The sequence below is a fragment of the Paralichthys olivaceus genome, chromosome 1, assembly GCF_024713975.1.
Source record: "Paralichthys olivaceus isolate ysfri-2021 chromosome 1, ASM2471397v2, whole genome shotgun sequence".
NCBI lineage: Eukaryota > Metazoa > Chordata > Actinopteri > Pleuronectiformes > Paralichthyidae > Paralichthys > Paralichthys olivaceus.
This window is the reverse complement of record NC_091093.1, coordinates 185,517-201,789: the sequence shown is the minus strand read 5'-3', so window position 1 is coordinate 201,789 and position 16,273 is coordinate 185,517.

Sequence of the window (16,273 nt, the reverse complement as noted above, 5' to 3'; positions counted from 1 at the left end):
CACTCAGCCCACAGTGTGGACGATCATCTGCCTGGATCATCTGGTATCAGCTCTTACTAGTTAAAATGTAAACAATAACAGTGTAAAGAAGTTATTGATTATCAATGATAGCAGCAACAATTAATATAATAAGCATTGTTGTTAATAATAATAATAATAATAGTTGTTCTCCTTCAGTTCTTGAGTCAGAGGTATCTGCAATGAGAGAGAGAAAGAGAGAGAGGGACTATGGGAGAAAAGAGACACGTCAATAACATAGTTTTTGACATTTATTAAAAAAAATAAATGAGTGTGGGGTGGGGGGGGGGCAGAGAGACAGAGAGAAGTGGAGAAGTGCTCTGTGGATGATGGGAGTTTCCCCTGCAGTCTAGACCTATAGCAGCTTAAGGGATGGTTCAGGACTCACCTGATCCAGCAAGGCTTTATCAAAAAGGAATGTTTTAAGTTTAACCGTAAATGCACAGAAGTTGTCTGCCTGGTAGCTGAATGCTCTACCTCCTGTTCTACTCTTACAGACTCTTGGAACCACAAGAGAGCCTGTGTTTTGGGAATGAAAACACCTACTGTAGATGCTTGAGAGAGAGTCTGAGCCAGGGACAGTAAATATGGTTGAGGTTCCATCAATAAGGTGAGTAATAAAAAATGTGATACCTTACAATATACTGTGATGTTAACTTTGTTCTGAGAATGTTTTTGAAATCTGTGGGGATTTATGTAGATAACATTTATTTGACAACTTGTACCATTTCTATTTGGGGGGGCAACTTCACGGCTATGCTCAGTATCAAATTCTAAATCCACATTAAAAAATTGAGGAGAAAAAAATATGAAAAGATGAGGAGGGAGGTTGATTTTCATGTGATTTTTATTGTGTTGTAGACTGGTTTGTTTTAAATGTCCCCCAGGCAAAATGGAACGTGCGTAACTTGTAATGACTACAGTATCAGTATAGTGCCTGGAAAAGATAATTTTGGATACATGCCTCGAGCTGCAACTGGCAACTGACACAGAAAGTAATGCATGTAAGACACATTGTCATCATCCACAGGGTCTCCTCCTGTGTCCTTTCACCTCCCCTCTATAATGTGTATACTGATGACTGCCGCAGCTGGCATGACAACAGATTACTTTTCAAATTTGCTGATGACTCTGTGACAGTCAGTTTCCTCCATGCAGATGAGAACAACCATGGTCCCATTGTGGATTGTGTGTGTGTGGGGGGGGGGGGGGTGTTTTAAGTTTAACCGTAAATGCACAGAAGTTGTCTGCCTGGTAGCTGAATGCTCTACCTCCTGTTCTACTCTTACAGACTCTTGGAACCACAAGAGAGCCTGTGTTTTGGGAATGAAAACACCTACTGTAGATGCTTGAGAGAGAGTCTGAGCCAGGGACAGTAAATATGGTTGAGGTTCCATCAATAAGGTGAGTAATAAAAAATGTGATACCTTACAATATACTGTGATGTTAACTTTGTTCTGAGAATGTTTTTGAAATCTGTGGGGATTTATGTAGATAACATTTATTTGACAACTTGTACCATTTCTATTTGGGGGGGCAACTTCACGGCTATGCTCAGTATCAAATTCTAAATCCACATTAAAAAATTGAGGAGAAAAAAATATGAAAAGATGAGGAGGGAGGTTGATTTTCATGTGATTTTTATTGTGTTGTAGACTGGTTTGTTTTAAATGTCCCCCAGGCAAAATGGAACGTGCGTAACTTGTAGTGACTACAGTATCAGTATAGTGCCTGGAAAAGATAATTTTGGATACATGCCTCGAGCTGCAACTGGCAACTGACACAGAAAGTAATGCATGTAAGACACATTGTCATCATCCACAGGGTCTCCTCCTGTGTCCTTTCACCTCCCCTCTATAATGTGTATACTGATGACTGCCGCAGCTGGCATGACAACAGATTACTTTTCAAATTTGCTGATGACTCTGTGACAGTCAGTTTCCTCCATGCAGATGACAACAACCATGGTCCCATTGTGGATTGGGGGGGGGGGGTAAATATGGTTGAGGTTCCAACAATAAGGTGAGTAATAAAAAATGTGATACTGTGGTGGCAATTTCTGTGAAACAAGCACAAAGTCAAACACTTCTTTCTGAAAGTTTAATTCAGCATCTGCAGATGGACTCATCAGTACACATCACCTGAATGACATGCACAAATGAGCAAAGAACATAGGAGAATCTGTGTTCTTATAACTCTCAGCCCCCTCCCACTAAGCATTCAAAGGTATTTATTACCCTCCTGTAGTTTCACTCAGTGGAGGAGACATCCTGGCCATTTGTTTACATGTTCTGTGGATGACCCCCCCTGTGAGATCCCAGTTGTTTGATCCCAATCAGAGATACCATGAGAAGCCATAAAGATTTGGTTTCTCGAGGCCATACAACTCAAGTCTCTTAAGCCACCATCGTAAACCTTAAGGTTGCCCTTTCAGATAAACAATTTGGTGAACCATTTGGTCAGTCATCCACATACATGTCTGCTAATGCAATTAAACATTCACAAATGTAAAAATTTCCATTACATTTCCCCCCTTTGAGCATTTCATGCTCACTAAACAACTATCATTTTTAGACAAACGCATCATCTTGAAATTGAGAATTTCATTGTAGATGAGGGCCCGGAAATTTAACATATCCAATTGCATTCTTGATTAAAGTACACAAATAGTACACAATCAATACACCAGACCAACAACACTTAAATACAAACAAAAATCTGAATCGATGTCAAATATTCCAATGACACATTTTTCACATTTAAAATATACTATGACCACCAATTCCATGCTTCAGGAATCTGTGTGTCCTTGTTCTTTTCCTCAAACAATAGGCAATTTAAATGAAAAACAATATGCATCAAATTGTCAGATGTATGTATGTATGTATGTATGTGCAGCAATCAAATCAGATTATGTGACCAACACCTCCTTGGCTGGTGAGCATAATGTCCAAAGCCATCCTATTTCGCAGAGCCACATTTCTGAGGCCCTGAATATTGGGAGAAACAAAAATGAAAACCCAACCCCCACTAAGTACAATCCCATCTATTCTGTGTGTTGTTCGCACATTCCCCCACCATGGGAAGAGTCCCTCAAATCCTTTGAAGACACTTTCAATGTGGAACACTCATATCTTCATAATAGTGAGTGCAATCTGTATGGAAGTAAGTGAGGTTAGGTCTCTCATTGATGATCTTTCCTCGCAGTTGTCTTCATGGCTGCATACCATGAATTGACTTCAGGCTTTGTCAGTTCAAACAAGAGTTTCCATTTTTTTTTTTTGCCTATGATGCTCAGTTTAGTTTGGTGTTGTTCTTCCTGCCAAGGTTTCACCTGCCATAGCAATGTTGGCAGGACGATGATGACTGTGAGCAAGGATAGGGAACACATCTTTTCCCTTGAACTGCATCCCAGTCGTCCCATCAGGTGTCACTTTTTGTCTGTCGGCGTCATCGTTTATCAGCAGCGTCACCCTAGCCAACCCCCTAATCAATGTGCCGCCTCTTCGTGAGATTGGAGACGTGTGGTCCTAGAGATTTCCACCCCCTCCTTGCTCGCGGACACAAAGCAGTTGAAGGCTGAGGTGCACTCACTGACATCAATGCACGCTGTGTTCTGAAGAATCCACTCCTTGCTCAGGAACCTGCAATGGCTTGCATACATCCAAGTTGATCTTTCAGCAGCCTTCACTGCCATCTATTTTGCCAGGATTTTGGTAGGGCTTCCTTCACCTATCTGTGGATCTCAAAAAGCATAGGGGACAGGTTGCACAATAAAACATTTCCCTGAGCAGTGCCTTCGCAACTGCTGAAGAGTCCTGTTTAAATGTGGAGAAACACACATGTCAATAAAATCAAGACAGTATTGCTTTCCCTCACTTTGTTCTTCCATAAAATCCCTCAAACAGTTCACTTTATATAATCTGGATTCCTCTTTGTATATTATTATAGTACCAATTATATAACTCTAATGAAAATTTAAAAATAATTTGTGAGTTTGACAATTCTTTTGTAAACCAATATATCTGTATCTCTTCCTACATTTGGCATCCCCCCTTTGACACTTGGTTCTGACCATGTGTCAACTATGAGGAAACAGATATCTTTCTAAACAGGATTTCCTATTTGTTCCAGACCAAAATGTATAGCCACCAAACAATCCACTTTCCTTCAAACAGTTTTTTTGTTTGTTTTTAACTGAGCTGCCCTTATCTGCAGCTCCTTTAAATCTGTATTTAAATGTTAATGACCCATCAAATACATTAGGTGTTAATGACCTATCAGATTCAGAAACGCCTCGGACAAGCAGACTGTGCTTTGCTGCAGCTTTTGCAGCAGCTTCTGCTCTCACATTCCCCTGTGAAACTGAAAAGTCTTTAAAAAATGCTTCACATTTGCAGAACGCAATTAGTTTGAATAACAACACAGCATCAATCAGAACAGCAACCAATGTATGGTAGGTAATGGGTTTGAGAATTTCCCTTTAGCCAAAAATCTGCCAAATCATATACCACTCCCAATGCATACCTGCTACCAGTGTATATGTTGACACCTGTCACTTACATATTTGCATTTCTCAATCAATGCAACCAATTCTGCAGCTTCTGCAGAATAATGTAATGAGTGATTCAGCCAAATTTGTCATACAAAGTTGTAACGTCAAAACCCACTTGGCTTCTACCAGTTGCTGGATCTTTTAATGCTGAGTCGTCCACAAACAGCTTCATATCTGCATTTATCAGCTGTACTGTATCTGAGTCACTTAGCTTTTGAAAAGTGTTCAGTCTGACAATAATAAATTCCACAGTCCTAATTGCATTTATCACTGCAGAAATCTTTTGTGATTTACCTCTAAACCTCTGATTAAATTATTTTTATTATTGGGATCAGATGTTTTTTCCCTTCCCATAACCCCTTTTGGTCCAAAGTTCCAAAACTTTCAATACCAATTGTTTTTGTTCTCCTTTGCTTAATAGAACATGGAGATCAGAATTTGATACCTTAAACAATTTGTCCAGTGAGTCAATCTAAGCTACTGAGACAACACAGTGATTACTGTTCTAGTATAACCAACCTAACCTATCGTTAATCTTTAATCTAACTTTCTCTATCACATTCTTTAACTACTTACTCTAACCTTCTCTACCATCCTTTGTGTTAGGATAACATCTGTAATTACATCTGGGTGAGTACCTCAGCATCTCACAAGAAAGTGTTACTTACAGAGGTGAGGGAAGCGTTCAGAATCTTCCATTGATATGCATATATCAAATCCTCTAGTTACATCTACGCCTTGTGATGTTAAAATTAGCATATTACTCAATGAACACATGAAATCTCTACCAATAATATCTATCAGCCAGCGTGGTGACAACAAAAATTAATGTTTAAAATTTCCTTAACCTCATTTTTTTTTTTAAAACAATGGTACAGTGTATCTCTCTAGCACTGTCGTACCTGTTGCTTCAATTGTTTTAAAACATCTCTAACATTCATTTTTGGAGACTGATTCTGTTTTCACCTGAATCTACCAAAAATGTGATGTCTTTACCATTTACTTTGATTGTGTGTTTTTGCATATATGCATCAGTTCTAACAGTAATTCATATGGTGTGCGTGTTACAGTGCTCTTACGAATTTGGTGAGTAGGTTGAAACTTTCTCTCTGTCTCCGCGTCTGCACCAGATGAATCCTTCACTGTCCCCAGCTCCACCGCTACTCAATCGCACTATGTGTATTGGTTCTCAGGGCAATCCCTGATCCAATGTCCAATTTTGCCACATTTGAAACAAGCGTCAGTTCTTCCACGTCCCCTTCCTCTCCCTCCATGACCTTTCTTGTGCCCGCAGACTTGGTTTTGATATGCTGCCAGCTGTGCCATTTGCAGTCCCTCTGTCAACTGCGTTGCCTTTTTCTTTTTCTTGCTGTTCAAGAGTTTTTCTGCATAATCAGCATTACCCCATGCTGGATTCACCATTCTCCGCTCCTGTGCAGAGACGGATCTTGCCACTTTCGAATACTGAGTCCCCATCTCAGTCATCAGCAGTCTTTGCTGTTCAGTGCTGGTTCCAGTTGCACTGCATACCGCTCCCCCACTTAACACTTGTGGGAGAGATGAAGTGGTAGGTTCTTTCATATTGGTGAATGTCCATGGTCTGTAGATCAGCTGAGTGTTTCCATCTCCTGCAGCCACCTCCACCATCGGTGCTTGCGGGGTTGCATTCAAATCATAAATTGCCTCCTTCCCGGTGCGCCGTGGAGTATGTGCTGCCACATATGGAGTGGTGCATGATGGAGGCCTGTCCACCTCCTCTGCTGCAACAAGCTCGAGGTCTGGATGGAGGTTAGGGACGGCTGGAGCTGCCGCCTGCGCCCTCTGCACCGGTAGCAGCTGAGTGTCCTGCTGGTCATCACACTGCACCGCTGCTGGCTGTGGTTGTCCTCTCGGTGGAGCTCCAGCTGCTAAAGCTGCTAAACCATCCCTTAGCAGCTTAAGGGATGGTTCAGGACTCACCTGATCCAGCAAGGCTTTATCAAAAAGGAATGTTTTAAGTTTAACCATAAATGCACAGAAGTTGTCTGCCTGGTAGCTGAATGCTCTACCTCCTGTTCTACTCTTACAGACTCTTGGAACCACAAGAGAGCCTGTGTTTAAGGAATGAAAACACTTACTGTAGATGCTTGAGAGAGAGTCTGAGCCAGGGACAGTAAATATGGTTGAGGTTCCAACAATAAGGTGAGTAATAAAAAATGTGATACCTTACAATATACTGTGATGTTAACTTTGTTCTGAGAAGGTTTTTGAAATCTGTGGGGATTTATGTAGATAACATTTATTTGACAACGTGTACCATTTCTATTTGGGGGGGCAATTTCACGGCTATGCTCAGTATCAAATTCTAAATCCACATCAAAAAATTGAGGAGTAAAAAAATATGAAAAGATGAGGAGGGAGGTTGATTTTCATGTGATTTTTATTGTGTTGTAGACTGGTTTGTTTTAAATGTCCCCCAGGCAAAATGGAACATGCGTAACTTGTAGTGACTACAGTATCAGTATAGTGCCTGGAAAAGATAATTTTGGATACATGCCTCGAGCTGCAACTGACACAGAAAGTAATGCATGTAAGACACATTGTCATCATCCACAGGGTCTCCTCCTGTGTCCTTTCACCTCCCCTCTATAATGTGTATACTGATGACTGCCGCAGCTGGCATGACAACAGATTACTTTTCAAATTTGCTGATGACTCTGTGACAGTCAGTCTCCTCCATGCAGATGAGAACAACCATGGTCCCATTGTGGATTGTGAATCTGTATTGGTGTGACTGTGCATTTTTACTACTAAATGTGACAAAAACCAAGGACATGAGTTTTAGGCATCAGTCCTCAAACTCTTAGAATACTATCATCAAGGGACATGTGGTAGACTTTGTAGAGAACTACAAGTACCTTGGGATGATTATTAACTATGATCTCTCTGATGTTCCTGATGATGGCTGTTTGTATTACAGATAGCAAGTGGCTGATCCCTTATTCAGTAGAACATGTACTTGCACAATGTAACTTGTACAATGCTCAATGATATAGATATCCATTTCAGATTTCTGCAACATACTTTGTAATTGTATCCATAATTAATTATGAAAATAAATCCAGTTTATGATTTGTGATATATGACAATTTGATTCTGACTGATCATAATTCAAGGTCAGCTTTAATTTGCCTCAATTCAAGATACTTTGTATTAAGTTTAAAGTGAGAATGTCATAGTAGAAATCCTGAACTTGAATTGTGACTAATGAAGCATTGTGTTAGTTCATGCAGGACACAGAGTCATGTGCTCAGCTACCGATAGGTTCATGGGTGCTCATCAGTCACTCACCAATCACAGCCCATTCTCTCACCAAAGCGGTCCCTTTAAATACGACCTCATCCTCACTGATCCCTGCTCAGCTATAACACTTTTAGCACTGTAATGGAAATGTTACATTTGTGTATGTATAATTGCATGAGCAAAGATATATGTGGAGGACTGACCAAATGGTTGACCAAATTGTTCATCTAAAAGTGCAACTTTAAGGTTTACGATGGTGGCTTACTGACTGACTCCCAGCAGACCTCAGTTTACACACTGTCTCCTTCCATTAGACAGACAATCCCCATTCCCGCAGCTTGTCAATATTATTCAAAGGTTTATTGTAAAGTTGTTTAATGTTGTAAATAGATATTTAAGGACCCGTGACTTGCCAATTCATTTACATGAAATACTAAGATGACCACATCCTCTCTTAGAGGATGCAGGCTTATGCTCCTGGTAAATATGCCAGAAGTAACAAGTTTGCAAAACAGGAAGTGCTGGATGACGCCCAGCCTCACAGGCCTTTGTCTTTGACATTTCCTCAATAGAATAACAGAAGAAATTTGAATATCCTTTTATCTTTCAACAACATAAAAAGAGAGGATGGCACAGTGTTAAATAAACATCTGCCCCCAGCTGGTAAATTTAAAGAGAACAATTAATCCTGATGACTTTGTGAGAATTATGGTGTTAGGTATCGATCTTCACATTTTATCGGAGGTGATCATTTTTGTCAGTGAATAATTACTTAAGAAAGAGTAATTGTTTTCTTATTGTCTTGAACTCTCCCTCAGCTCTCTCTCTTTCCAATTCATGTCCATCACTGTGGTGTAAAGGCAATTTCATTATTAACTGAACATAATAACAAATCCATGTTGCTGTTTAAACTCTGCAATAAATCTGCAGAAAGAGCATGGCCAGTGTAGTTCACCTAGTTCATTGCCATTGCAGGACTTTTTAAAATCCAGCACATAGGTTTTTGAGCATGAACTGTACATTCATGCTGTACTCTAAAGTCTTGCCACAGCATCATAACCGGGTTCAAGTTGAGAGCTAACATTTGGTGTTTGTCCTGATGCCTATGTAAATACGTGCTCAGGACATTATGTGTTGCTCTACAAATTGTTTGGAGTGTCCAGTCAGTTGTATTGGCAGTTTGCTACTGCATGGCGTGAGTTTTATTTGCTTTGCAGCTTGTTTTTTCGAATTTAACTGTTGCTTGTGGGTATCGTTGTGTTATTGCGAAGTTGTGCTCTCCCTGTTGTTAAAAAAAATCCACTGTGTGTGTGTATGTGTGTGCAGAGGTGATAAAAGCACACACATACTTTACTCAAGTAGAGGTACAGGTACTTGTATTAAAAATAACTTGAGCTGAAGTTTAACCACTGTTTCGGCTTCTTTAACCAAGTAAAAGTATAAAAGTACAGGTTCTGAAATGTACTTTGACTTCTTTAACTGAACTACTCTTACTTCAAATAAAGTAAAAAACAATTCACTTAAACGGAGGGTTAAAGCAAAGATTTTTGAGCATGAAAAACTGTCCACAAGAAAATGAGTACAATGTATTGAATGAAGTATTTTCTTAAAAGGTCCAGTGTATAAGACTTAGGAGAAAGTGATCTATTGGCAAGAATTGAATATAAAATAATCCACCAGTGGGCAATCGTCAAAATTGTACAGATTGAACAGAATGGGCCCTGCTAGATTTAAATACTTTATATTTACATCAGGAGTGCGTCCAAACTGGACAAACTAAAGCTTTTGAGTTTTTATGTCAGCTGAAGTTCACCACAGGTTCTACTTCCCACCTCTGAGAGTGTTTATGTACATATGATATTCATTAGCGATATTCACTGCCACTAGATGTCGCACTAGCAGCAGTATCTCAAACCATAGCAAATGTGGAGGTAATCCTGTAATTCTCCATTTACTTTAATTAAATCTCAATAGGTATATGTTTATATCAGTGATGTAAGTGTGGATATTTCAGTGGATACGATGCATGGTGCTAAAAAGGGAACCTTTTTATTAAGAGCACCTGCTAAAATGCAAAAATTAGACTTTTTTTCTTTTAATTTTTTCTTTGCCCAAACAACACCTAGCATAATATAAGGAGATTCACTTGGGGGTTGGGGGTTTACAGATAGCAAGTGGCTGATCCCTTATTCAGTAGAACATGTAACTTGTACAATGCTCAATTATATAGATATCCATTTCAGATTTCTGCAACATACTTTGTAATTTTATCCATAATTAATTATGAAAATAAATCCAGTTTATGATTTGTGATATATGACAATTTGATTCTGTGTGCTCAGCTACCGATAGGTTTATGGGTGCTCGTCAGTCACCCACCAATCACAGCCCATTCTCTCACCAAAGTGGTCTCTTTAAATACGACCTCAACATTAAATTTCTCATATTCTAATACTAGAGCATATTCATGTTATGGTTGTAATGTTTACTGTCAGTTGCAGCACTTAGAGAACAGTATTTTTGTTTATTCTTGTGTTTTTATGTTCAAAAAGTTATTCTAACACCAGCAGCAGTAAGAGCATGTGTAGTTACCCTAACCAGACATTTGAACCCAAAAGGCTCCAAATTTGATCTTTTGACCTGCAACACCCGAGCTTTTTTTTTTTTTCAATTATCTTTTTTATTGATTCCACATATCAATATTCCATCAATATTTTACATAATGTGTATAATTTTACAACAGTATAAAACATTCCTATACTTCCACCGCAGAGCAGAGACATAATTGGACATGAATTCTCAAGTAAAGTTACAGTAGAGTAAATGTGAAGTAAAATGAACCGCTTTTTCACTCTTGTCCTTATTTTCACACCTCTCCTGCATTGTTCCTTGTCTCCTGATTGGGGTAAACATATCAAATAAATAAATGAACAATAAACAAGTTTGTAGCCTGAACCAAGGGGGTCAACACTCTGCAATACACACTGTCCTTATTGCACAAAGTCTACTCTCAATGGAGACACAAAATCAATCCAGTTTTCCCAGTAGTTTTTAAAAGTTTCTGATTTTAGTCTAGCTGAGAAAGTCAGCTTCTCCATTCTATATATATCAAGCATTACATCTACCCAATCCTCTATTTTTGGTGGATCTTTTTTTAGCCATTTTCTGGTGATGGCCTTTTTAGCCACCACCACCATTATTCGAAATATGTATTTAATCTCCTGGTTCTCTTTTCCCAAATATAAAACTTCAAATGAAAGTGGAATTTGCACTTTCAGAATTGTTTCCATACTCTTCTTTAACTCTTGCCAAAAAGGTATAATACAAGGGCATCCCCAAAAGATATGAAAATGGTTGGCCTTATTTTCCCCACACAGTCTCCAACGTCGTGTGTCTTGAGATTTCTGTTGTGTTGGTGTAATAAAGTATCTTACAATGTTCTTCCAACCATATTCTCTACATGAGAGGGAGCATGTTGTTTTCCACTGTCCTTCATTTACCTTGTCCCATTCCTCCTCTGATAACGTGCGAACGAGCTGAACACGTTCTTCAATAGGTTCAACAACAACCCCCCCACCCCCAGCGGACCCTCCACTGCCTCTACGACTGCCTCTACTGCTTCTCAGAGCAACAACCCCCCACCTCCCCCCATCATCCTCTGCCCCACACCACACCCGTCACCATCTCCCCCCACCCCTCCGCTGGCTTTCACCACAGACTTTTTCACACCTCCCACCCCCAGGACATCCTCACATCACCCACAGTCCCCCACCACCACCACCTCCTGCAACACACACCTCTTTGCACCACCCTCAAACCCACCACTGACATCCCCTACCCTCCAGTCTGGACTACACATCACAGCCAGCCAGGTGAGGAGAGAGCTGGAGAGGCTCAAACAGAGGAAAGCTGCTGGACCGGACCGCATCAGCCCTCGTGTGCTGAAGGCATGTTCCAGCCAGCTCTGTGGAGTTCTCCAGCACCTCTTCAACCTGAGCCTACACCTTCAGAGAGTGCCAGTGCTCTGGAAAACATCCTGCCTGGTCCCAGTGCCCAAAAAAGGACATCCTGCTGCACTGGAGGACTACAGGCCGGTGGCACTGACCTCTCACATCATGAAGGTCATGGAGAGACTGGTATTGGCACACCTCAGACCACTGGTGTGCCCATCACAAGACCCCCTGCAGTTTGCATATCAGCCCCATGTTGGGGTTGATGATGCAATCATCTACCTGCTGCAGAAGGCCTACTCCTCCCTGGACAGACCCAACACCTCAGTCCGGATCATGTTTTTTGATTTCTCCAGCGCCTTCAACACCATCCAGCCCAGACTGCTGAAGGCCAAACTGGAGGGCACGCGGGTGAGTGCTCCCCTCATCACTTGGGTCGATGACTATCTGACGGGCAGACCATAGTTTGTGAGATTACAGAATTGTGTGTCTGATCGTCTGATCAGTAACATCGGGGCCCCCCAGGGAACTGTACTGTCCCCCTTCCTCTTCACCACATACACTGCTGATTTTAAGCACTGCACTGAGTCGTGTCATCTGCAGAAGTTCTCTGATGACACAGCCATTGTGGGGTGTATTGAGGGCGGGAGGGAGGCTGAGTACAGGGACCTGGTCGACCGCTTTGTGAAGTGGTGTGGGGAGAACCGCCTGCAGCTCAACGTGGAGAAGACGAAGGAGATGGTGGTGGATTTCAGGAGGAACAAGCCCCTGCCCTCTCCTGTCTGCATCGGTGGGACGGATGTGGAGGTGGTACCTGCATACAAGTACCTCGGTATCACATTGGACAATAAACTGGACTGGTCCACCCACACAGAGGCCGTCTACAAGAAGGGCCTGAGCCGGCTTTACTTCCTGAGGAGGCTCGGGTCCTTCAATGTCTGGAACAAAATGCCCGCAGATGTTCTATCAGTCTGTTGTGGCGAGCACCATCTTCTTTGCTGTGGTGTCCTGGGGTGCGGGCATCAGGACAAAGGATGCCAACAGACTGAACAAAATCATAAGGAAAGCAGAGTCTGTGGTTGGCTCTAAGCTTGTCACCATGGAGGAGGTGGTGGAGAACAGGATGCTGGCAATCATGGACAATCCCTCTCACCCCCTCCACAAAACACTGGACAAGCTAAAGAGCAGCTTCAGCCACAGGCTCATCCAACCCCGCTGCTCTAAGGAGCGATACAGGAAATCGTTCATTCCAACCGCAATAAGACTCTATAACTCATCTACCTCTGTCAGAGCCACCATCACAGAACTGCACTAACATACCTGTCACCCTTGCACCATGTACCCTGTACTACACTACGCCCCATATACTGGAACATTTACTTCTGTGATATGTGTTAATTAAACCATTTTGATATTACAGACCATTTTATACAATAATATTGTCTTTTGCACACCCAGTCTACATATTCTTACACTGATAGTATATTGTATAGTCAAGTACTTATATTTATAGCCTACTATATACTATATATCATATCATATTATATCATACTCTGTATATTCTCTGTATATTCTTCGTATATATAAGTCTATATACACATATTTATACATGTGTACATGTTATTATTATTATATTATTACTACTACTATTACTATTATTATTATATATACTGTTGCTGCCATTATTACTATATACTGCTATTATATTGGTATAAGTACTATCTATATAAATATATATTATGTTATATTGTATACTATATATATATATATATATATATATATATATATATATATATATATATATATACTGTACTACTATTCTTATATACTGTCTAACAATAACATTACCATCATATCATCATTACTATTACCATCATATTGCCACTGCACTACTTGTCTGCCTATTCATCTTGTGTTTCTGTTTTTGTTCATTTTTACCTCAATGTTTTGTTTTGTTCTATTGTATTGTGTTTTGTTGTGTTCTGATATACGAGCTGCTATGACAACTTAATTTCCCTCCGGGGATGAATAAAGTTATCTATCTATCTATCTATCTAACTGCCACCCAGCCTCTTTTCCCCCCTTTTCTTTTATATATGTCATATTGTTACCCTTTAATCTTTCCACTTCTTTATATAGTTTTGTGATTAGTTTCTTTCCCTGGTCTGAATCATATGCTGAGATAAAGAACTTAATGATTCCTGACTCAGGCTCATCTGAATTAAACTTTTTTATAGTTTTCTCCATATAATGCCGCATCTGTAGATATCTGTATAAATCTTGATTGTTTAATCCATACCGATTTTTTAGATCCTGAAAACTTTTGATGGTCTTCTTTTTAAAAAGTTCCGGTGGAGAGGGGGGTGGAGTAGACGCACGCTTCGCGCTCTCCCGCACTGACTTGTAAAAACTTAACTTTTCATAACCCAAACCCGACCCGAATCCCTAGTAAAGAGGGAATAATATCCCCCACGCGTCATGGCCTCCAAAACCAGGCAGGCTAAAGAGAGAGAAACCGCGAAGGACGACACGTCCGCCATGGCTAACCAGATTAGCATGCCTGCTCTGACTAGATTGCTGGAGGAGCACCGCCAGTCCATATCGTCGGCGCTGACCGCTGAGCTCAGGTCGGCGTTTGCCTCTCTCGAGGCTAAACTTGACACGGTGCAGGCCACAGTGACTGACCTTGGTGAAAGAATTGAGATTCTGGAGTCCAACGCCAATTTAACTGAGGAACGCATCCAAGCTCTTGAAGCATCATGCTCCACCCTATCAGAGGCTTGTGCTAAACTCAAAAACAAAAACATCGATCTGGAGGGACGAAGCCGACGCAACAACATCAGGATTGTCGGCCTGCCTGAGTCCATAGAAGGTCCCCGGCCTACGTCATTCTTCTCGGACGTCCTGATGGAGATACTCGGAGACCAAGTGCTACAAACCCCACCTGAGCTGGACCGGGCCCACCGTTCCCTAGCTGCTAAGCCGCGACAGGGAGACCGGCCCAGACCCGTGATTGTGTGCGTTCACCGGCACCAGACCAAGGAGCTAATAGTCCGGGAAGCCCGCAAACGGAGGAACGACCTGAAGTACCGCGACTCACCGGTCCGCATCTACGAGGATTACTGCCCCGACGTTTTAGAGCAGCGGGCGGTCTACCGCGAAGTCATGGCCAACCTGTACAACCTGGGCCTCCGGCCGGCTCTGCTTTATCCTGCAAAGCTTCAAATCACCAAGAAAGATGGCACCAAGAAACGTTTCTCCTCGGCTGAGGAGGCCGTTGCCTTCGCGGGGACCCAGCTCCCCTCCTGAGGCTGCATCACCGGCTCGGCTCCATCATCGTTGAACGGGCTGGTTACTAGCGGCTAATGCTAACAACATTACCGACATGGGCCGTGGGATAACTCGCCCAGCCGGTAAGAGTGTCTCGACACGATAACATTTAACACACCTCGGCTGGTTTTGACTAGCCATGCTAAAACCGTTAGTCACTGGCTACACTTTTCATTTTTCAGTAGGAGCAATATCAGTTAAACACTCGATACGAAGCTGTCTGTTATATCACAGTGTGAGTCCGGATAAATGTGTGATTTTTTTTTTTTTTTTCTTCCTCTTTGGTTATATGAAGATGCAGCCTCTCTAGTCTTGTCTTCTCCTCCCGGGTCACATTGCCCCCTACTGTTCTGTAGAGGCGAAACAACATGAAAAATCGCACGGCTTTTTTCCATAATACTGTGTGGTTGTTGTTGTTGTTGTTGTTTTTTTGTTTTGTTTTCTCTCTCTTTCTCTCGTCTCTGAACGACCGTTTTTCTTAAAATGCTCATGTTCACGTGTGAGTAGATTGGTTTTATGCCGATTACATGGGAGGCACTTAAACTTTTTTCAGTTAATGTTTAACTCTCTGTATTATACGGGTTACGTTTAACCCAGCGGGAGTGGAGAAGTTATGTGGGTAAGTGAGTATAAAGAAATTGGAAGCTTTATAGGGGTTTTGAATGGTTGGTTGTTTTTTGTTGTTGTATTTTTTTTGTTTTGTTTTTTTTTTTTGTCCCCCCCCCCCCCCCCCCCCCCCCCAGGGCATCACCACCGTACATCTTCGCTTGACAAAGGGTGAGTAGTGGATAATACAACTACACAACCACATCATGGCTGCAGGCTGGTATCATGGAACGTTAGGGGAGTCAATGGAACTATTAAGAGGGGCAGAGTGATCTCTCACCTGAAACAGCTCAGAGGGGATATTTATTTCCTTCAAGAAACTCACCTTAAGACCTCTGAGATTTCACGCATTAAAAGACCTTGGATGAGTCACGTGTTTCATTCCAAATTTTCTGCGAGGGCGAGAGGTGCGGCCATCATTATAAGTAAAAATATAACATTTGAGCCATCAAAATCAGTTGAAGATCCCAATGGCCGTTTTGTGGCTGTTTCAGGCAAGCTGTTTGACACTCCAGTTATTTTAGTGAGCGTC